The 22,473-nt window shown below is 34.2% G+C and overlaps 1 protein-coding gene and 1 long non-coding RNA gene across 2 annotated transcripts in view; one reads left to right on the top strand and one right to left on the bottom strand.

Annotated features, from left to right (window-relative positions):
- The window catches only part of LOC118179856 (choline/ethanolamine transporter flvcr2a-like), a 98,332-nt gene that overhangs the window by 23,241 nt on the left and 52,618 nt on the right, over positions 1-22,473 (top strand). The gene's annotated exons all lie outside the window — the stretch shown is intronic.
- LOC146997787 (uncharacterized) lies at positions 1,305-21,165 on the bottom strand. The gene is made up of 3 exons (XR_015040536.1): positions 20,937-21,165; positions 15,637-15,704; positions 1,305-1,497 (listed from the first exon to the last, which is right to left on the bottom strand). It is a non-coding gene; the product is annotated as an uncharacterized LOC146997787 (long non-coding RNA).

The raw sequence follows: 22,473 nt of genomic DNA, 5'->3' as shown, positions 1-22,473 counted from the left end.
AAACCAGTAGCAACTCCTTTAGATCCTAGTATAAAATTAAGTAAAATGTGTCCTTCTGAAACTGAAAAGGAAGAAATGAACAATGTACCTTATCGCCGTCTAATTGGTTCGCTTATGTATCTTTCTGTGTTTACTAGGCCGGATATTACATATGCCGTCAGTCACCTGAGCCAATTTAATAACAATCCTGGAAAATTACACTGGTTGGCTGCAAAGCGCGTTCTTCGATACTTAAAAGGAACTAAAAATTATTGTTTAAAATTCCGAAAGACTGGAAAAGCACTTATTGGATATACCGATGCCGACTGGGCGTCTGATGTTAATACTAGAAAATCGTATACAGGTTACCTATTCAAGCTAGCTGGAAATCCGATAACATGGGAATCACGAAAGCAACAAACTGTTGCATTATCAAGTACTGAAGCAGAGTACATCAGTCTTTCAGAAAGTGCCAAAGAAGCAGTTTATTTACGTCGTTTTCTTAAAGAATTAAATTTTACTGCTGATTATCCAACCATTATATATTGTGATAATCAAGGTGCACAGAAGCTTATGAAAAATGCTGTTTATCACTCACGCACTAAACACATAGATATTAGACATCATTTCATTCGTGAAATTTATGAAAGAAATGAAATAGACGTTAAATATGTGCCAACAGAGAAAATGCCTGCTGATGTACTGACAAAAACATTGACTGCTTCGAAACATTCTAAGTGCTGTAAATTTATTGGAATAACTGTAAATGATTAATGTTTATTTTTTTTTCAGCCGCCAAACGTCGAAAGGGGGATTGTTGTATCATAAATTATAATACGACGTTTAGCTTAAGAGAGCTTCTCCTGACGCATGCGCCGTTCGCGTTTATCCGCGCGGTGATGAATGATGACGTAACTGTTTATTACGTATGTATGTATATGTATACCATTCTTACTTCTTCGCCTTTTTTCTCTGCTGTACGCAACTATGTTTAAGTTAATCTCTGTCATTAAAAATGTTCATTGATATTACAATCTATTTAGGCTTATTTATTTCTTCATACGGTTTGAAATTATTTTCAACGTTTCCCTTAAATCCAAATAGTGCAGAAATATTGTCATACTGTATTCAGCTCTACGAGGGAAAAAAGTAGAATTGAATTCGTGAAAACTGTTTGAGTTTACAGTACGCAACATAAGCAGTGATTACCAGTATAGATGTCGCGAAAGGGGTTTTAATTATAAGGCGGAACTTCTACCGTATCTAAAATCAATCTTTCTATATGAAGAACATCATATCTACACCTATAATTGATCTATATTCGATAAGGTTAAATTAAATATTTATTTCCAATATGTACAGTTAATTAGTTAATTAATCAACATATGGAAAATTCTACAAATCAAAGGATGTGGCTTAATGCGCCATTCCGTCTGCCATCTAACTTCTAACTAACTTCTACTTCAGGTGAGGGCGCTGCTGTCGCTGTATGACATCATGTTTCTCTACACTCCCCACCTAAACTCATAGAATTCACACAATTAAGCACAATAACAATCAAATCCAAATAAGATGAAAATACTTACAATTACTTACTGTAACAAATTATTAACAAAAAAAAAAAAAAAAAAAAACTTCTTGAACATCTACTAAAATATAAAATAAAACAAATTAATCAATTGAATATAAGAAATTACTGAATAATCAATAAGTTCAAAAGGTTTTCATCAAAGTTAGAAAAAAGTCAATAGTTCAATTAATAGTTCTCAGGTTGGTTCACAACTTCTAAAGGATATAAGAGTTGTCTGGGTCTCTTAATTTGTCCTTTGGACGTCTTAAGGGGACTTGGTATCCCAAAATCAATGAAATTACCGATTTTTCAGTTTTTGCTGGAAAAGTACCTTAATACACTTACTACACTGAAGAGAAATTTTGAAATGATCTGACGATAATAAATGCTATAAAAAGGTTTTTAAAAATTTTGACACCCCTTTAAATGCCCTCCCCCTCAGTGTTTATTTATTTATTTATTTTATTTTTTTTTTTTTTTTTTTTTTGTACTTCTTAATTTTTTCAGTAACTTTCTAAAAATCAGCTAAATGAAAAGGAGTGTAATTAAATATGACTCCAACTATAAAAAACTCTGTTTATGTGTATAAACAGATTTATTTAAATAGAAATTGTAGTTGGAAAAAATTTTTTGCACCTTTAAACTGGCAAGTTTATATATTTATATTGATCTCAAGAAATACTTTTATGTGTATTATCAGCCAGCTTTGCTATGCTTATTCAAAAATTGAAATTATCTGTGATGTAAGATACGAACAGAAAGAGATGGTGTAATGAAAGTGATCAAGTTTCTGACTGTGCATTATTGAAATAGTGCAGGAAAAACATTAAACTCTTTAATTAACTAAAATACACATAAATTAATTAAAAATGCAATTTATATATGAGAATAAATGGCTAAAATAAGAGAAGAAATCACATAAGCTGCTGAGTGGTTTTAAATAAAATGTTTTATGCCTATTAAAAATTCCAAATTTGCTTTTTAATAAAATGAATAAAACGACAAATTAATAATATTAATATTGATTATAAGCGATTTAGAAAATATATTATAATTAATTCATGCATTAAAATTGTTTTGAGCGTGTTTTAAAAAACGAAAACAGGTAAAGAAAAATTCTACTTGCGTTTTATGATTTTTCTTGAAACATTTCTAGCCAGATAAAGTTTTAAACAAAAACTTGTAATTTATGTTCATATTAATCAATTGGGAAGCACTAAGTTTTATTTTATACATATGTGTATTGAAATTCGGTAATAAAATTTTTTAGAAATTTGAAATGATTTAATAACTATTCAGACAGTTTACATACTTTAAACTACGTTTTCTCAGTTTACAATTTTTCAATATAGCCTTTTACTTAAAAGTCCTAAAAGTTGTACAGATATGGACCAAATTATTTAATAATTTTACTGCTTATTTAAAATTATATACTTAATAGAATCAAGGATGGGTTATGAAAAATTGTGAAAAGAAAAGTTATTGGAAGTGAAAATGTTATTGAAATCATATTTGTTTAAAGTTTTTATATAAAAATGTGCTTTTTATTTTTTCTCGGAAACTAATTCATTAATTGCAAAATCGATCCGTAAAGTTATTAATTAACTATTATAAACACAATAAAAAAATCTGAAGCAAAAATATTGAAAATTGTGGAAGAAGAAAGAATTTTGAACTGTTGAAATTTTTTTTAAATTTTAATTAAACAAATATTACTAGCAAACAAAAAATTTTTCAGCTTAAAATCATTTTGTCTCATAAAACCACTTAATATCTTTCATAAAAAGTAGATGAAAGTTCTTAAATAAAAAAAATCACTCAAAAGGTACCGAGTCCCGCATCTTAATTAGACAAGAACAAACATGTCGATCTCGTACTCTGTATAACTCCACTACCACACCAAATTCCCATAACAGTTTGTAGAACCTTTTAAAAGAACTACATCTCCAAGTTTTAATTCTTTACTTGGGTTAGGAGTATCCAAATGGTGAGCCGTTCGAAAGTGAAATAGATATTGTTCCTTCCATCTTTTCCAGACGTTCTAAAAGTGTAGTTTGGTACACTTGTCTTTTTATCAGATAACTTCTATTTGAATTCTTGCCAATCATCTCGATAAAATAAAGTAGATAACTTTGAATTTCGACCAAAGTTGAGAAAGTGTGCTGGTGTGAGAGGCTCTAGTTCTTCCAAGTCATTGTAAGTGTAAGTTAAAGGTATTTAATTTATGACATATTCAACTTCTGTAAAAGTAGTCAACTCTTCAATTGTGTCACAATGTCCTCGTCTTGAGACAAATATTCTAAATGGCATCAAAAAGTTTTCTGTTGACATACTGGAGTCTAGCTCTAACTGAAGGGCTCTGGTAACCGCACAGGTGAAAAGAACTATGTACGATTTCTCAGTTCCGATTGCTGATCTAACCCAAATTGGACCTGCGAAGTCCATTCCTGAAACAAGAAATGGTGGATTCTGAACTATTCTGTCTTTTGGCAGCTGTGCGGTGATCTGTTGAGCAGGTTTTGCTGTATATTTTATATAAATAAGACAATTTTTAAGTTTCTTTTTCCCAAGTTGTCGGCCTTTCGGTATCCAGTATTCTTTTCGAAGGCTGGTAAAAGTGGCTGTAATTCCATTACGCATTGATTTGTTATGTTCGCTTTCAATAATCAGTTCCGTAAATTTTGAATTTCGAGGTAAGAGGATATGATTTTTTTCTTCGATGCTGCAATCGGAGAATTGTAATCTTCCTCCAAGCCATAAGATTCCTTTATCATCTAAAAATGGGGAAAAGGAATATATGGATGACTTCTTAGATATGCTTTTATCAGTTTCTAATGCTGAAATTTCCGAATTATATGCTACTCTTTGAATTCTACGGATCCAGAATTCTTCTGCGTCTTTAAGCTCTTCAGCTGTAGGAACATCTGTCAAGTTTGCAAGTTTCCTAGTTTTCAAAGCGAAGCGCTTAATCCGAGCTGTTATTCTTAATATTTTCATAAGATTACTATACTTGGGAATATCAAATAATTCATCCTTCTCTTGCATGATACATTTATATTGTTGGGCACAAGGAAACTTCTTTCTATATTCTAAATTTTCTTCTTTAACAACGTCTACATTATTAGAGAGCCATAATTCTAAAGACTGTAAAAACCAGGGTAGTCCAAGCCACCAAAAGTGGCAATTTCTTAAATTAGCAACTGTAATTTCTCGTGATAAAAGGTCAGAGGGGTTGTCTTTCCCTCGGAAATAATGTCAATTATTGCTTTCAGTTAGTTTCTGAATTTCATAAATTCTGTTTTTGACGAAAGGTTTAAATCTTTCGGGAGATCCAGGAATCCAAAAATAAGTTATTTGAGAATCAGTCCAATGAAGGGGATTACTTCATATTTTAAACATTTTGAGATTTTATCACTTAATCTAGCGGGTAAAAGCGCACCCAAAAGCTCCAATCTAGGAAGTGTAAGTGATTTCAGAGGTGCAACTCGACTGTTGGAAGCAACAAAAACTGTTTGAAAAATTACATTGTTCAAAAATATTCTTAGATGTGCCACGCACCCATAAGCTTTCAAACTAGCATCAGAAAAGCTATGGAGTTCTAATTGTTTCACATCTACATCTGATATTCCCTTTAAATAGTAACGGGAAATCCTGAGGTGGTTCAGTTCTTCAATTTCTTCGTACCAGGCTTTCCATTTATAACTAAAATCAAGTGGAAGTTCATCGTCCCAATCAATTTTGGCAGACCAGATTTCCTGAATCAGACACTTTATTCTTATAGTGAAAGGGCCATAAAATCCGACAGGATCAAAAATACGGCCTGCGGTTTGTAATAGAAAACGTTTTGACTTAATTGATGAGGAAATGAAATTCGTCAAGTGCTGAGTGTCAAAATAAAAATAATCATTATCCGTATTTCAGTTAATTCCTGACACTTTGATCAGGACAATTCCAGGAGATTCTTCCACAGAAAATTCTTTGTAATGCCAAATGTCTTTGAGTTCTTTTGAATTAGTATGCCACTTATGGAGTGACATGATTACGTAGTGACATGATTTCATTAAAATGTTCACAATTTCTAAATTTGTTTTCAGGGCTTGTTCTAAATTTTGTTGACCACCAATAATGTCATCAACATACAGGCAGTTGTTTAAGAGTCCTACTGTTTCAGGATATATTTCTGAATATTTTTAAGGTGATGCTTAATTGTAACAGCTAACAGAAAGGGACTATATTTTACTCCAAACAAAATTCTTGTAAATCTAAAGGCTTTCAAATTTTCATTGGATTTCATCAGGATCATCTTTCCAAAAGAATCGTGTAACGTCCCTGTCTTCTTCATTTAACTCTATCTGTAAAAATGCTTGTGTAATGTCCGCTGTAAAGGCTATCGAATTTTTGTCTTAATTTTATCAATAAAAAATATCAGGATATAGGTTCGGACCAGTATATAAACAGTCGTTTAGAGAAAGTGTTTTTGGTTTATGGGCTGAAGCATCATAAGCTATTCTTAGTCTGCTTGTTGCTCTATCATTTCTGATGACTGCCCTATGAGGCAAATTAAATAGGGTCTCATCATTTTGATTGTCTTCCTGAATTGGTTCAATAATAATTTTTAACTCGCAATCCTTTAAAACCTCTGTGTAGTGCACAAATAAAGGGTTATCAATTTTGAAATTTGTTACTTAATTTCTTAAATCTTTCAAGTGCTATATTTCTATTATCTTCCATTAAATATTTTGAATTTGGTTTCCAAGGTAATTTTACTTGGCATCTGCCGTTCTTATACTTGATATCAGATTTAAAAGATTTCATAATTTCTAAACCAACAGTTTTGTCGTTTTGAGTACCACTTTCTAAACCTAAGTTTTCTAGCTTCCGAAATTGTGGTAATTGATCTGATATCAAGTTTTCATTTACTAATTACTTTCATAGTTAATAAGTCACTATGATCATTATTTACTTTACCCTGCAAACACCACCCAAATAAAGATTCTATGGCTACTACATTTCTTGAAATTCTTTAAATTTTATTAGAAGTTACAGAATAGTAGAAATCTACCCCTATGAGAATGTCAATTTTGTCACTTTCTCTACAAAAGTCTGCTAATTGTAAATTTTGTAAAACTTTATTTTCCTTAGCAAAGTTTAAATCTGGAGGGAAGATAACAGTATGGGATATATTTTCGGTTTCAAGAAGCTCAATAAATACGAGGGCTATCCAGAAAGTAGATTACGTTTTGGAATAAAAAAAATAAACAAAGTATAGGAAACAAATTTTATTATATACAGATGAAAGCCACACTCAAATACTACTTTTCTACATAGTCACCATACAAATTAAGGCATTTATCGTAGCGATGTACGAGCTTGGAAATTCCTTCGTCGAAAAATTCGGCCGCCTGCGCCTTCAACCACTTCGTTACCTCTTCTTGCAGCTGTGCGTCGTCATCAAAACGCTGCATAGCCAGCCACTTCTTCATTGCTGGGAATAGGTGGAAGTCGCTAGGTGCCAGGTCGGGACTGTACGGCGGATGAGGAAACAACTCCCACTTAAAAGATTCAAGAACTTTACGAGTGACATTTGCCGTGTGGGGCCGGGCGTTGTCGTGAATCAACAAGATCTTAGAGCTCAACATTCCTCTGCGCTTGTTTTGAATTGCTCTTCTGAGTTTTTGGAGAGTTTGGCAATACCTTTGAGAGTTTATTGTAGTGCCTCTTTCCAGGAAGTCCACCAAAATTACACCTTTTCTGTCCCAAAAAACAGTCGCCATCATCTTCCTTGCCGACATTGTTTGCATGCATTTCTTGGGTTTTTGGGGAGAACTTGTGTGCCCCCACTGCATTGATTGCAATTTCGTTTCACAGTTCACATGTTTCACCCATGTTTCGTCACCAGTAACGATGCGATCGAGTAAAGAGTCACCATCCTTATGGTAAGCGTCCAAAAAGTTCAACGCTGCAGCCATTCGCTGATTTTTGTGGTCCTCTGTCAAGATTTTTGGAATCCATCTTGCACAAAACTTGTGGTAACCAAGCTTTTCGCTGATGATTTCGTGCAACAAACTTCGCGAAATTTGTGGAAAACTCAAAGAAAGTTCCGTTATTGTGAAATTTCGATTTTCACGGACTTTAGCATCGACTTTTTCGAGAAGTTCGGCGGTCACTATGCTGGGTCTCCCACTTCGATCTTCGTCGTGAACATTGGTTCGGCCATTTTGAAATCTTATGACCCACTGACGCACTCCACCTTCAGTGATAATGTTGTCCCCATACACTTCACGAAGCTGCCGATAGATTTCTATCGGTTTACAGTTTTTTGCAGTCAGAAACCTTATTACTGAACGCACCTCGCAGCTGGCGGGATTTTCAATTAACGCAGACATTTCAAACCATCACAGTATCTGAACGGAGCACAGCACGAACCTCTCACTAGCACGGCTAGATGCAGACTGAGCTGCGCAACGCTCTGACCCCAAGATGGCCGCGCTAGCCCCGGCCCTAGCGGACACAGACGGAAACATAATCTACTTCCTGGATGGCCCTCGTATATTAAGACTAGGATCGCTAACATTTTCTGTTTTTGCTTTAACAACATTGAAGGTTTTATCTAACGCAGTTTTATCTCCAAGTGAATAAACATAAAGTGATTCTTTTCTAACAATCGGAAGCTCCATTTTACTAGATACATCTTTAGTTATGAAAGATCTCATTGAGTCATTATCATAAAGAATTCTCACAATTTCAGATTTATCATTATTTCGAATCAATGCAGAATCAGTTTGTAATAATATTTTATTAGATCTATTTTCATCGGAATTATATGACGAAATAGCGGAAATAACACTAGAATCCAACGTTTTCTTTTCAAGTTTATGATTATCTTTTTTCTGATGGAATGAATAACAAATGGCTTTCGAGTGTTTATTATAGCAGAAGGCACAGTTTATTTTTTGTTTGCAGTTTTTAATTCTATGATTTTGACCCAAATATAAGAAACATCTGGCTTGCTTCTTGAAAATCTCTTTTTCTTTTCCACACTTGAAATTTCGCAATCCGTGGACTTATGACTTTCGTTCCCGCACAACAGACACTGCGATTCAGCTGACGCAGCTTGTCGTGTGTGAGTTTAAGAGAAAATAATGAGCGCTTTGTTAAAATTTAGATCAGATGAAAGATCTTTTAATATATAGCATTTTAATACTATTTAGCACAGTGTAATAGGTTCATTTTACAATATGCTACATCCATAAAATGATCGTTATAACGCAGTTCGATCATCCATCTTTTTGAACAACAATCTCTCTCGTTGCCATTCCGTAACAGAGAAACTTACCTCTCCTGCAGTTTGATCGTGGCGCGACATTCTCCCCACCTTGAGCTTAGAGATACAAACTCAAAACAATAACATAATGATAATACATACATACAATTTTGAGATAACAATAACGTACATAATAATAATAGAAATATTTACATAATAATAATAGAAATTAGAATGCAAATTGAAATCAATATTTTTGAGTTCAAACACAGAAAGTTCAAAAGTTTGTTTAGAAGTTTATAAATTCAGTCTTTTAACTGGTTTTATTTTTCGTCTTGAGCGAGACACGCGAACAGTTTCATTAAAGTCAGTATTAAGCTCAGGTTTTTCAGCTACCACTTCCGGAACCTTCTGAGTTCCGATACGACTTGCTCGTAATTTGGTGTCAATTCCAAAGGGTACAGTCGTTGGATTGGTCTTAATATGTTTCCCTTTTCAGTTCGCAGTTTCACAAGTCTGATGATTCCATCTTTTCCTGGAAAGAGTTCCAGTACTCTTCCTAGCAGCCAATGGAGCCTTTTTTTAATCATCTGTACCGATTAACACTATGTCACCTACATGCATTTTATCTGCTCTTTTGTTAACTGAAGAACGAAGGAAACCCAGATACTCCCTTTTAAACCTTCGTTTTAGATTTTCACGAACCCTTTGAATATCTCTCCATCTCAAAACAATATTAGTCTTTTCAATTTGATCCAAGTCAGGAACATCATTTAATGGAATGTCCTGAAGAAACATTTAGGGGGTCAAGGTCTTCAGATCTTGTTCCTCGGATATGTAAGTTAATGGTCTGCTGTTCATGATGGTCTATTCACAGACGAGAGTCTGCAATTCCTCGTAAGACAAACAGGAGCGTCCAAAATTTTTTCTTAAAAGATCTTTCAAAATCCCAATCAAGCGTTCCCAGAAGCCTCTTCACCATGGAGAGGAGGGTGGGTTAAACTTCCAACGAATTTCGTTGACTCTAAATTCACTTTCAATTGTAGTCCACTCTAATTGTTTCAGAGCGTTGTTTAGTCCTGTAAAATTAGTACCATTGTCTGAATACAGCACAGAAATTCGTCCTCTTCTGGCTATAAACCTACGCATAGCTTGGATGAAGTCATTGGTACTCAGTGAAGGTATTAGCTCAAGATGGACGGCTCTAAATACGGCGCAAGTAAAAAGTACTATCCACACCTTTTGTTTAGATTTAGTTAACAGAGGTCCAGCTATATCTACACCTGATATTTGAAAAACTGCTGCTACTTCTGTTCGGTCTTTTGGAAGAGGCGGAAAAGGTACCTCCAGATGTTTTACCTTTTGCCTTTTACATGTTAAGCATTCTTTGATAACACTCCGCACAGTTCTTTTCCCTTTCACTATCCAAAATCTTTCCCGTAAAATAGTCAGTAATGTCCCAGCATGTTTGTTAGCAATATGTTCTTGGGTTATAAATCTTCTCACTGCCAGGTGTTTCGATGGTAGAATTATTGGAGAAATAAAATCTTTCGATTCTTTCTCATTTATCAATCTGGACTTCAATCGTAAAATTCCTACTTCATCTTCAAATATTAGAAGGCCTTTCAAATTTTTCCGTGTTTCTTCATTAGAGTAGCATTCCTTTTGTGTTACACGGAAAATAATTCTTTGTGCATTTAACAATTCTTCATTTTGAAGTTCCTTACATTTTCTTAAGTCTTTGGCCTTTGGTTGAAAACGCAGTATCCAAGTCATAACCCTAATCATCTTTGAAAATCTAGAGAATCTTCTGGCTAACTGCAATGAAATTGACTCTAGCTCTGTGTTACTAGCATAGATGACTGACTTTCGTTTCTCCATCTCTACTTCTTTCTCGTTAATGAAAAAAGGAATGTTTGATCTCAGAGGATGGGAAAGTTCTGGCATTCCTGCATTTTCAGAACGTACAACATCACCTCTATTAGGACTGATTTGGGACAAAGATTTAGATACCTGACTTTGGCCACTGCTCCTTCGAATTCTTCAACCAGGCTGGCCCTTGCCACCACTTGCGTTTCTGAAGTTGCCTAGGTCACAACCTCTTGATAAAATGTCTGCTGGATTCTGGTCAGTTGAAATATGGAACCAATCTTCCGGAGTTGTCAATTTTCTAATTTCACTTGTTATGTTTGTAACGAATACCGACCACTGTTCTCGACGAGTTATCCACACAAGAACTGTGGAAGAATCTGTCCAAAAGTAAGTCTTGACGTTGGGAAGTCTCAGAGCTTGCTTCACAGAACTAAACAGCCTAGCACCTATGGTTGCGGCCATTAATTCAAGACGTGGTATAGTAATAGTCTTCGTTGGAGTTATTTGTGATTTGGCTTGAAGTAATTGAACAGTCACAGAACCCATACTGGACTCACTTCTAAAGAAAATGCATGCCGCATAAGCTGTCTTACTGGCATCGACAAAAGTATGGATACTTAAATTGGGTTCCTTCATCACGCCTAACCATCTTGGAGTTTTTATATTTTTGAAGTATTTCAGTTGTTTTTCCCATTTTAAAAATTTCTTCTTTCTTTCATCATTCACTTCATCATTCCATGATTCTTTGCTCTTCCAAGCGGCCTGCAGCAAAATCTTAGGCTGAATCAAAACAGGTGCAAGGAAACCTATGGGATCAAATACCCTACTAACTAATGAAAGTATTTTCCTTTTAGTTACCTTTTCTCTTTCATCAAATTTCAAAGATTCGGAGTCTATTTCTAAGGTATCTAAATCTTTGTCCCAAATCAGTCCTAATACAGGTGATGTTGTACTTTCTGAAAATGCAGGAATGTCAGAACTTTCCCATCTTCTTAGATCAAACATTCATTTTTTCATTACATTAGTTGCAGATTCGATGAATATTTCTAGCTCGGTATTAATTTGTACACTAGTTACGCAATTATAGACATAAAAACTATCTTGTAATTTTTTAAGAAATTCTTCAGAATATTTTTCTTTCCACGATTCTTTGCATAAATGATGGTCAATAACCGCCATCAGCAAAAATGGACTACAAGTAATGCCAAATACCACACGGGTGTGACGAAACGTCTTAACTCTACCATCATCACCATACCAAAGAAATCTTAAAAAATCTCGATCTCTTTCGTTTAGAGATATCTGTAAAAAAAGCTCTTCTGATGTCTGAAATCACACCAATTTCATGTAAGCGAAATCTTGCTAGAATAGAGGGAATAGTTTCAATCAAATTAATTCCAGTCTTGTTCCGGTTTGACTAGAAACTTTCCCTATGCCGATGTTCCGGTTTGATTAGAAACAAACCTTTCTCTGCCTCGAAATGGCAACAGTGAGAACTTGACTTTCGATTTGTTATGACGTAGCTAGAACGCTGCTCCTGAGATGTAACATTAGATTCGATTCTAGATTCTAGATGAGATTAATTTTAGTATTTTAATAAATCCTTTTAAAACTAGATTGAGTATTTGATCATAGAATTATAGCTGAACCACCGCTTGCAGAAATTTAGATTTGGCATTTAGATATGTGATTAGATTCATAGTTAGATGCGTAGGCAGCGACATTCGTGATTCGAATAGTGTACATTAGTGCGTACATAAACAAGTCTCTAAGCAATCATTTAGAGATGGCTGATTAGGAAGCTTTGCCGAAGCATCAAAAACGGGTCTAATGTTCATGGAAGATAGAGAGGACGTTTCCTTAATGACTGGACGATGTGGGAGGTAATGAACAACGGGTAAAGACAACTCCTTTTGGGGAACTTCTTCAATCACTCCTTCCTGCAGCCATTCATTAAAGACTTCATGATACTTTCACGATATCCGATTTTTTCCAACTTCTTCGTAGTTCTTCGTAGTCTTCGAGACTTTTCAAAGATAGGTCATAATTGTCAGGTAAGACTGCATGCTCAATCTTCCAAGGCATATCAACCTCGTATCTAGCATTTTCTAATTGACGAACTGTTTCTTGGAAATGAACCATAATAGCTCTTCTTGACTCTTCTTTAGTTTTTTGTTCAACAGGATCTCGGATACCTAATAATTCTAAGTCCCATAGTGATGGCAGGTATTCTTGAGATAACATAGAAACTATAGTCATATTTACATTGTGCTGATGTTCGGATTGAGGTACTTTACCCATCAAAGTCCAACCCAATTTTGTTTCTATAGCCACTAAACCTGTTCTTAGTTCTTCTCGTTTGCCAGTAAATAACTTCCTTGCAACGTCTGCCCCTAACAGTACTTCAATAGGGCCTGGATTCCCTTGGGTATCAGTTAAGCGTATTCCTTTATTTCCTAATTCGCGAATCCAAGAATCGTATCTTATGCTTGAAATATCATACATACAAATAACATCATGGTCCACAGCATCTAATTTACACGAATAATTACCATCAAGGCTACTCAAATAAATCTTGTAACATTTATGTTTATAAATTTCAGTTTTCGTTCCACCAAATAAAGAGTGACTAAATTCTTCCTCCCATTGCAAGTAAAAACCCATTTCTTCTGCGGTAGACTTTAAAACATAACTTTTTGAGCTACCCGTATTAATTCATTAATCTAACTTTATGCCTTTTATTCTTACTCTCTATGTTTACAACTAGGGTCTGAAGGAAAGCTTCATTTGTAGCACGCGAATGCAAAGAATCGATTGTTTTCTCTTTTTTCTCATCATTTTCCTGTTTATGCATTTCACTAGACTTATTATATTCAAGACTAGGACAAAAAAAATTCAAATGCCTTTTTGAACAGATCTGACGCTTAACACTTGATCGACATTGGTTACTGAGATGAGCTTTAACCAAGCATGTTCTGCATAAACCTTTTTTTTACCGCAGACATTTTTTCATCTAACGGAATATAAAACGCTTTTTTACAGTTACGCGTTTCATGATCTTTTAAACAAAACGAACAAGAAGGTATTGCTTCATGATTCATCAAATCCGACGCGGAAGGAATATTTTGGCTAGTTGCCAAGTGCTTACGATCAGACACAGAAAAAATATCCGCTCTGCTTAATTTTACTTTTTCTTCTGACTGAACTTCGCTTTCCAGAAATTCAATTATTGCATCAAGACTCGAAATGTTTCGTTCAGATTCAGTAATTTTTCGTTGTCATTCAACGCAATACATGAATAGGAATAGCACTTTCTACAAGAGGGTATAAAATTGTTCCACACTGATCAGTTGTCACACCGAGACTGCTCAGGGCTCTAAGTTGTGTTGAAAGTTTTTTATACAAACTACTCAAAGAATCTTGCTTCTTTTTCGCTGCGTTATCCAAAACAAGTTTTATTAAATCTCGAACATAAAAATCAATTAACAGTTCTTTACGGCCATATCTCTCAGTGAGGCTTTCTATAGCTAAAGGATAATTTTCGTTCGTCACAGGAAAAGATTCTACAATATCTCTAGCTTCTGATTTAATTTTTGTTGACTGTATCAAATAATGGAATTTGTCTGCATTCGTTAAGTTATTATTTTCAGGTATGTTTTTAAACTGATTCCAAAACGTAAGCCAATTTAAATCACCTGCGAACTTATAAAGTTCTACTTTCGGTAGGCGTTGGCACAAAGTGTTACATGTATTTTCATTATTAACTAATTTCTGACCGCTCTCTGACGATGTATTTTGGATTTCGTTTAATTTACTCTTAATATTATCGAGAAATCATTCCGATTTTAACTGTATCCTAACAGCCTTTTCTCGATAGTCCTCTGTTATTTCAAATTCTGTTTCGAATTCTTTATCATCAGGTATAGTATCTAAATAAGCACTGTGCGTCAATTCTAATGTTTCTGCCTTTTTCTTGAACAAATAAAAACACATTTCTGCTTCTTCATAATCAACATTATCATCATTTAAAAGTTCATCTAGTCTTTTATTTGTTTCTTTTCATCCCTTCCATTTTGTCTTAAGTTTAAAATATTCAGATAAAAATTAGGCAAGAATAGTATTTTAAATTTCAGTAAAACAATAATCAATAACTTCAAAACGGAAGTATAAGGTAATCAACTTACCCTATCTATTCTTTCATCCGACATGTTTCCAACAAACATGCCCCACGTCGGGGGCGCTAGAAATGTCGTGAACATTGTGAGTTTAAGAGAAAATAATGACCGATTTGTTAAAATTTAGATCAGATGAAAGATCTTTTAATATATAGCATTTTAATACTATTTAGCACAGTGTAATAGGTTCATTTTACAATACGTCCATAAAATCATCGTTACAACATCCATAAAATGATCAAACATCCATAAAATTCGCAACATCCATAAAATGATCGTTACAACGCAGTTCGATCATCCATCTTTTTGAACAACAATCTCTGTCGTTGCCATTCCGTAACAGAGAAACTTACCTCTCATGCAGTTTGATCGTGGCGCGACACAGCTAATAACTGTAGACGGCTTGCTTGTTATGGCTGGAGAATGTTTAGATTTGAGGGGCAGTTGCTTTTCTAATCGCGAATATTTCTCTCTAGAGTTATAATTAACAGAAGCCGCGTGTTCTCTGCTGAATACTTCATTTCTCAAAAAGGCTAACAGACCTTTTAAATCCCAATTTTCGTCTTTAATATTTCGGCTATAATCAAGAACGAATTCATTAGGAAGTAATTTCAAAATTAAAGGCGTTAAAAGATTTCGGTAAGAATCAGAGTCTATTTTTAATGCTTCAAGATTTCTGATATGTACTTCGGTGTGATCGAGACGTTATCGTTTCAATTCAGTAAAAAACAGATCATTCAAAATTCTAGATAAGCAAATAAAGAAAGGTTGCTTACCTTTATGATCCGCTTTCTTCGATTCTGGTCCGCCGCTTTAGTAGACTCCGATTTGGTTCCAAACTCATCTAAAATTGGAACTATTTTGTATGAATCACTTTATTTGACATTTGACACAAAGAGGAACAATATCTAAATCATTACACTATCAGAAAACACTTCTAACTACTTAGCATCATTGTTCTACATATCTAACAGCGTCATTAGTCTACTGCGTCACTGTTCTAAAAGCATACACTTATCGTTGCCAGTTCTAAAAAAACAAACTTTCTTTTTCAATTCTCGTCGGTCTGGAGGCTCAATCCGTTCCCCAAGAGCGGAGCGTGCGTCGTTCGCGACACACTCCCCCCTCCCCGATGAGTTTCACCAAGTTGAAACTCAGCCACAGTCTGGTTGAAAGTTCATGAGGTTTAATCGTTCAGGAGTTTAATCGAATCACTCGTCCACATCTAGTTGTTTTGAGGGGATTCTGATTGAGTTCATCTGACTGATCTTTGTCAGTGGCACGAAACATTGTAGATCCAATAGAAGTTGTAGGCTTATCACACATTTTTTGATCAGAATGCTTCTTTCTCAAACAGTCTCCTATATTATCCGTTTGTAAATGGACTTACAACGGATATAAATTCGTTGTATGGGTTGAAGGATTTCGCCACTTTTGGTGCGTAATTTTACTAAACGAACTACGCCATCATTTCCTGGGATGAGTGTTATAATTTTTCCTAGAGGCCACTTAATTCTTTTCTCAGGTGTTTCTATTAACACAATGTCTCCAACCGATAGTTTAACATATTTCTCTGTTTTTAAAATATGGTTTTTCAGTCGTCCTAAGTATTCAGTTCTGAACCGTTTTCTTAGATCTTCTCTAACCTTCATCTGATATGCATACCTTTTTTGTAAGTATTTGGCATCAATAATATCTAGATTTGGAACGCCACTTTCTTTTAGATCACGAAAAAACATTGCAGGTGTCAAGGGTTCCAGTTCCAAGTCCTCGGAAATATAAGTTAATGGTCTGCAATTTAAGATATTTTCGCAATCACAGAGGATCGTATAGAGTTCTTCATATTTCAGTGAGGCATTACCTAAAACTTTTCTGAGAATGTTTTTCATCAGGCCAATCATTCTTTCCCAAAATCCATCCCACCAGGGAGAAGCTGGTGGGATAAATTTCCACTTAATGCGGTTGACAACATGATTTTTAATAAGTTTATCCCGGTCAATCATTTTTAAGAACGAATTTGTACCAATAAAATTACTACCGTTATCAGTGTAGACAATTTCAGGTGTTCCTCTGCGTGCTATAAAACTTCGGAAAGCCAATAAAAAGTTATCTGTTGACAAAGACGTTAAAAGTTCAAGATTAATTGCCCTGTATACAGCACATGTAAATAAAACGATCCACGTTTTCGATCCATTTTTTAAAAACAAAGAGTCGATACCTGTCACTAAACTAAGTCGATACCTGTCACTTCAAAAATAGAAGAATCTTTAACACGGTCCTTTGGCAAAGGTGCGGATTGTACCGTGGAGGGCCTCGAATCAAATCTTCTACATTTAGTGCAGTTTTTCAACACTTTACGAATAGTTTTACGACTTTTCAAAATCAAAAAATTTTCTCGTAGCATTCATTGCCAGTAAAGTCTGAGTTCCGCAATGCATTTGTTGTTCATGTTTTTCCATAATCAGTTTAGAGACAACTGGATGTTCAGGAGGTAGGATTACAGGTGTTCTAAAATTTTCGAAGTCTTGTCTCATTCTTGACTTTACTCTTAAAAGACCAGATGAATCAACAAATGGTTTTAAATTTCGTAAGCGTTTATCCTTTTCTGTTTTAAAAGAGACCCTTTGCACAATTTTCCAAACAAGGACTTTAGCTGCATTCAATTCTTCGATTTCTAAGTTCTTTGACGTTGTTCTGTTTTTATCTCTGCAGTTATCAATATACATTTTTATCCAAACTGTAACTCTAATTATTTTCTCAAAAGAAGAAATTCGTGAGAAATGCGAAAATTCTTCATCTACATTTGTTAATGAGGATACAACTGTTTTTCTTCTTTCTCGATCAATCATATCTTTGTCAGGAGAAATATCACAAGTAGGCCAATAGTCTGGATTCAGCTTCAACCATGCTGGACCTTCATGCCATCTTTCGGCTTTAATAGTTTCAACAGAGCATCCTCTTGACGGAATATCCGCAGGATTCAAGTTGCCAGCAACATAATTCCATGTATCAGGATTAGTAAGGGCTCGTATTTCTTTCACTCTATTCATAACAAATGCATCCCTTTTATTTTGAGTATAGTTATATTCCCACTCTTGTAATTCAAATTTAGCATTTGCCAAAATTTCAGTGGCATCATTTTTTAACTTCTTTAATTCTGATTCATCATTCACACTTGTAACTAAATTATCAACGTACCAGGATTCTACTAATTTATTAGCACTCGCACGATAATTTTCTGGTACTTCATTCATTAATTTCGTTGTGTTGCATTTAAGAGAAATGGACTGCTGGTTATTCCAAAGACCACTCCTTCTATGCCTGTATATTTTCAAACGCTCAGAATTTCCCTGTTCCCACCATAAAAATCTTAAATAATCTTTGCCTTTAGGATTAAGTGCTATCTGCAGAAAAGCCTTCTTAATAACAGCGCTCACGCCAATTTTTCCCAGTCTAAATCTATTTATTATAGCTGAAACAGTATCAATCAAATTTGGACCCTTTTCCAAACAGTCATTTACGGAGGGTGATCCTTTAGTTCTTACGGATCCATCGAAAACCGGTCTTATTTTTGTCGTGGTGGAATTCATTCGAATAACAGCACGATGGGGTAAATAATGAGAGGGGTTATTAACTTCTTCCTCAGGAACAATCTCTATTATTTTATCATCTTCCCAAGATTTAAAAATTGCGTTATAATCATCTAAATATCCCCCATCCCTTAAATTCTTCACTGTGCTCTTTAATCTCTTTTCTGCTATTTCTCGATAGTTTGGAAGTAGGGAACGATTTTCAATCCAAGGTAAACAAACTTGAAACCTTCCTTCTTCATCTCTTTTCACATTGGAAAGAAAATGTGTCATTGTTTGTTTTTCTAATTCCCTTTTAGTTTGACTTTCTGAAGGGTCTAATATCCCAAGAGTATCAAGTTTCCATAAATCAGAAATTTTACTATCTGATACTAACATAGAAAATGAATAAGAACAATCATATTTATTTTCCATTTCTACGGGAATTTTCCCCATGATACTCCAGCCTAAATAAGTTTCAATGCAAACTAATCCACATTCTAACTTCTTTATTTTCCCTGTAAGCAATTTTCCCGCTATGTCTGCGCCTATGAGGATATGAATTTCAGAAGGAGAATGCTAGAATAACAATTTTTTATGCCTACCTTCAACATCATTCAAAAAATGGTTATGGGTTGTATGGGTATGTTATGGGTTTTTAACTCATTTAAATAAGGCTTGATGTTCAATTGTGGAATATCAGAACAAATATTCGCTTGATCAAAAGCTTTGAAGTTACACTGATAATCGTTTTTGATACTACTTAAACGTACAACGAACTGTTTATGAGTTTCAACCACTTCAGTTCTTCCGAACAGACTATGAATCACACTGCTTTCGTTAATACGTTCGTACTGCATAGCATTAGCTAAGAAGAATTTAGATACATAGCTTCGTTGACTCCCAGAATCAATTAAACAGCGGCAGTATTTTTCTGGACCATTGCCACGCACTCTTACAACTAAAGTTTGTAATAAAACTTTCTCTAAACATGATTTGTTCGTCAAATTGAGATCCTTCTTATTTGATTTTTTCTCATCTAAACTATTTCTGTCACAGATTAAACTGTTGTGTTTCCACCCACATGAATCACACTTTATCTTCGAAAAGCAATTTTTTGCCAAATGGTTACCCCTTTTAAGGCATAAATAACACATTCCGAGTTTCCGAAGTGACGCCTTTCTGTCTGTTACAGACTTTGGGCAAGCACCGGAAGTATGTTTTTCTTTATCTGAATCCTCGCAAAATATGCAGCTGTTAATTGAAACCTTTAACACAGATCCGTTGGAATAGAAATTTTATTTATTCTTATTTCTTAGGAAAGTTGCTCGAATTATGGTTGTTTATTTTATCTTGAATTTGTAGCATAGATTCGCGGCACTCAATTTCCGTTTTCAAGAACTCTAATAATTTGTTTACATCGAAACTATCTTTCGATTTCCTTTTTCTTTGGAAATCAAGATTCAGTTCATTCGGAATTAATTTTAATAAAACTGGTGTCAGTAACGTGCCATATGTGCCAGAAGTTACATTAAGTAATTTTAAACTTCTTACCTGTATTTCGATATCATCATACAACTTACGTAATGCAAATATGTTGTTAGCATTCCTAACAGGTTCTAAATTTAACAGTTTTCCCATATGTGCATTTATAATTAAATCTGTTCGACCAAAGCGTGTTTTTAGTAACTCGATTGTGGCAAAATAATTTTCACTTGATAATGCAAAACCACTAACAGCATTACAAGCAGCACCTGATAAAATGATATCAAATAATTAAATTTGTCTGTATCTGTTAAATCACTATTCTGATGTATCGCATTGTCAAACTGGTTCCAAAATGATAACCAATTAATAGGATCGCCATTAAATTTATTGATCGATAATTTAGGCAATTTAATTTTTGAATGAGATACAGAAATATTTGAAATATCATTATTCACAATATTACTAATTGTATTCGAAACAGGAATTTCAGGTTTCCTATTCTCTTTTAACATAAATGTTAGTTTTGATTTCATGGAAATTATTTTCTCGGAATAAACTTCACAAGTTTCAAATTCCGATTCATATTCAGTAGCCACAATTAATTCTTGTATTTGTTTATCTAATTCTTTTAGGCTGTTATGTTTTGAATCTAATAAATCAATATTTTCATTAAGAATACACAAATCGTGTTGTGTTTCTTGGAGGTATTCTTTACAATTATTTATCAACTTTGTTGTCATACTCCTAACTACAGTTCGTCTTTTCTTTAATTCTATTTTAGTAAACATGTTTAAATATTTCAGATAGAAAATATTTCAAATTAAAAATCAGTACTCTCAAATCATAAATAAACTTCTCAAATCAAAAGGAGATATTTTTTAAACATTCCTAAATCTTTCACTTCAATATAGTCTACATCAGGGGTCCCTGTTCGGGCGCCAATAAATTTATATCGTTTCAATTCAGTAAAAACAGATCATTCAAAATTCTAGATAAGCAAATAAAGAAAGGTTGCTTACCTTTATGATCCGCTTTCTTCGATTCTGGTCCGCCGCTTTAGTAGACTCTGATTTGGTTCCAAACTCATCTAAATTGGCACTATTTTGTATGAATCACTTTATTTGACATTTGACACAAAGAGGAACAATATCTAAATCATTACAGTATCAAAAAACACTTCTAACTACTTAGCATCATTGCTCCACATATCTAACAGCGTCATTAGTCTACTGCGTCACTGTTCTAAAAGCATACACTTATCGTTGCCAGTTCTCAAAAAACAAACTTTCTTTTTCAATTCTCGTCGGTCTGGAGGCTCAATCCGTTCCCCAAGAGCGGAGCGTGCGTCGTTCGCGACAGATGTCTTCTTAATCTGTTTACATCATTAGGATTTCTAACAGGTGAAATACTTAAGAGTTGTCCTAAATGCGAATTAATTAAGATGTTCGTTTGCCCAAATCTGGAACGTAACTGTTCAAGAGCAGCTTCGTAATTATTTTCGATGAGAGCGAAACCAGAAATAGCTTTGGCGGCTGAGCCACCAAGAAAGCTTTTCGAGTAAATAAATTTTTCTATTTTTTATAAATTCAGATTTTTATCAATCGCATTTTCGAACTGACCTATAAATTCTAAGCAGTTCGAAGGATCACCACAAAATTTAGAGATGTTTGATTTTGGAAGACGAGTGAATTTGTTACTTTCGTTTTGGGATTCTGTAATGGTTTCATTAGAAATGTCCATACTTGCATTGTCCGAATTTTCGAGCTTATTCAATTCCTTCAACTTTTTCTTTCCTCTAAATTGACACACTTGAATTTTCTCTTCATATTCCAAAACGGATGAGATTTCGAGTTCAAATTCGACTTTCAATACTCGTTCTATTTGAGCGTCTAAATTACTCAATTTTGATTTTTCGTTTAACTGGTCTAAAATTTCTTCTAATTCATTTACATTTATACTACTATCATCTTTACTCAGTTCGGTTTCGCTTTTCTTTAATATCTTGGACACTGCGGTCCTAAATACCTTTCGTTTCGATTCCAGTTTAGCAATAAGATCTTCCATATTATACCAAAAATAGAAAATACAGGCTTACCTTGGATGTCTTCGCACAAAATGCTAATCCAAAATTAAAAAACACAAATTGTTAAATTGCCCAAAGGTTCATGGCACCGATGCACCATGTCGCGAAAGGGGTTTTTTTATTTTCTAAGTCGAAATTTCGACCCTATCTAAAATCAATCTTTCTATAGGAAGAGCATCATATTTATGTCTATAATTGATCTATATTCGGCAAGGTTAAATTAAATATTTATTTAAAATATGTGTACAGTTAATTAATCAATATACGGAAAATTCTACAAATCAAAGGATATGGCTTAATGCGCCATTCTCGTCTGGCATCTAACATCTAACTTCTACTTCAGGTGAGAGCACTGCTATCACTGTATGATACCATATTTCTCTACAATAGATTTCAAATGAGAATCCTCAGTAAAAATTAAAACTTAACTTTTCAAGCAAACATTTTGCGTACATGCAAAAATAAATAGGTTT

This window comes from Stegodyphus dumicola, chromosome 4, assembly GCF_044657685.1.
Source record: "Stegodyphus dumicola isolate Sdum_Otavi_A_Nest chromosome 4, ASM4465768v1".
Lineage (NCBI taxonomy): Eukaryota > Metazoa > Arthropoda > Arachnida > Araneae > Eresidae > Stegodyphus > Stegodyphus dumicola.
Note: the sequence above shows the minus strand (reverse complement) of the source record. Positions and strands in the feature narration are given on the sequence as shown.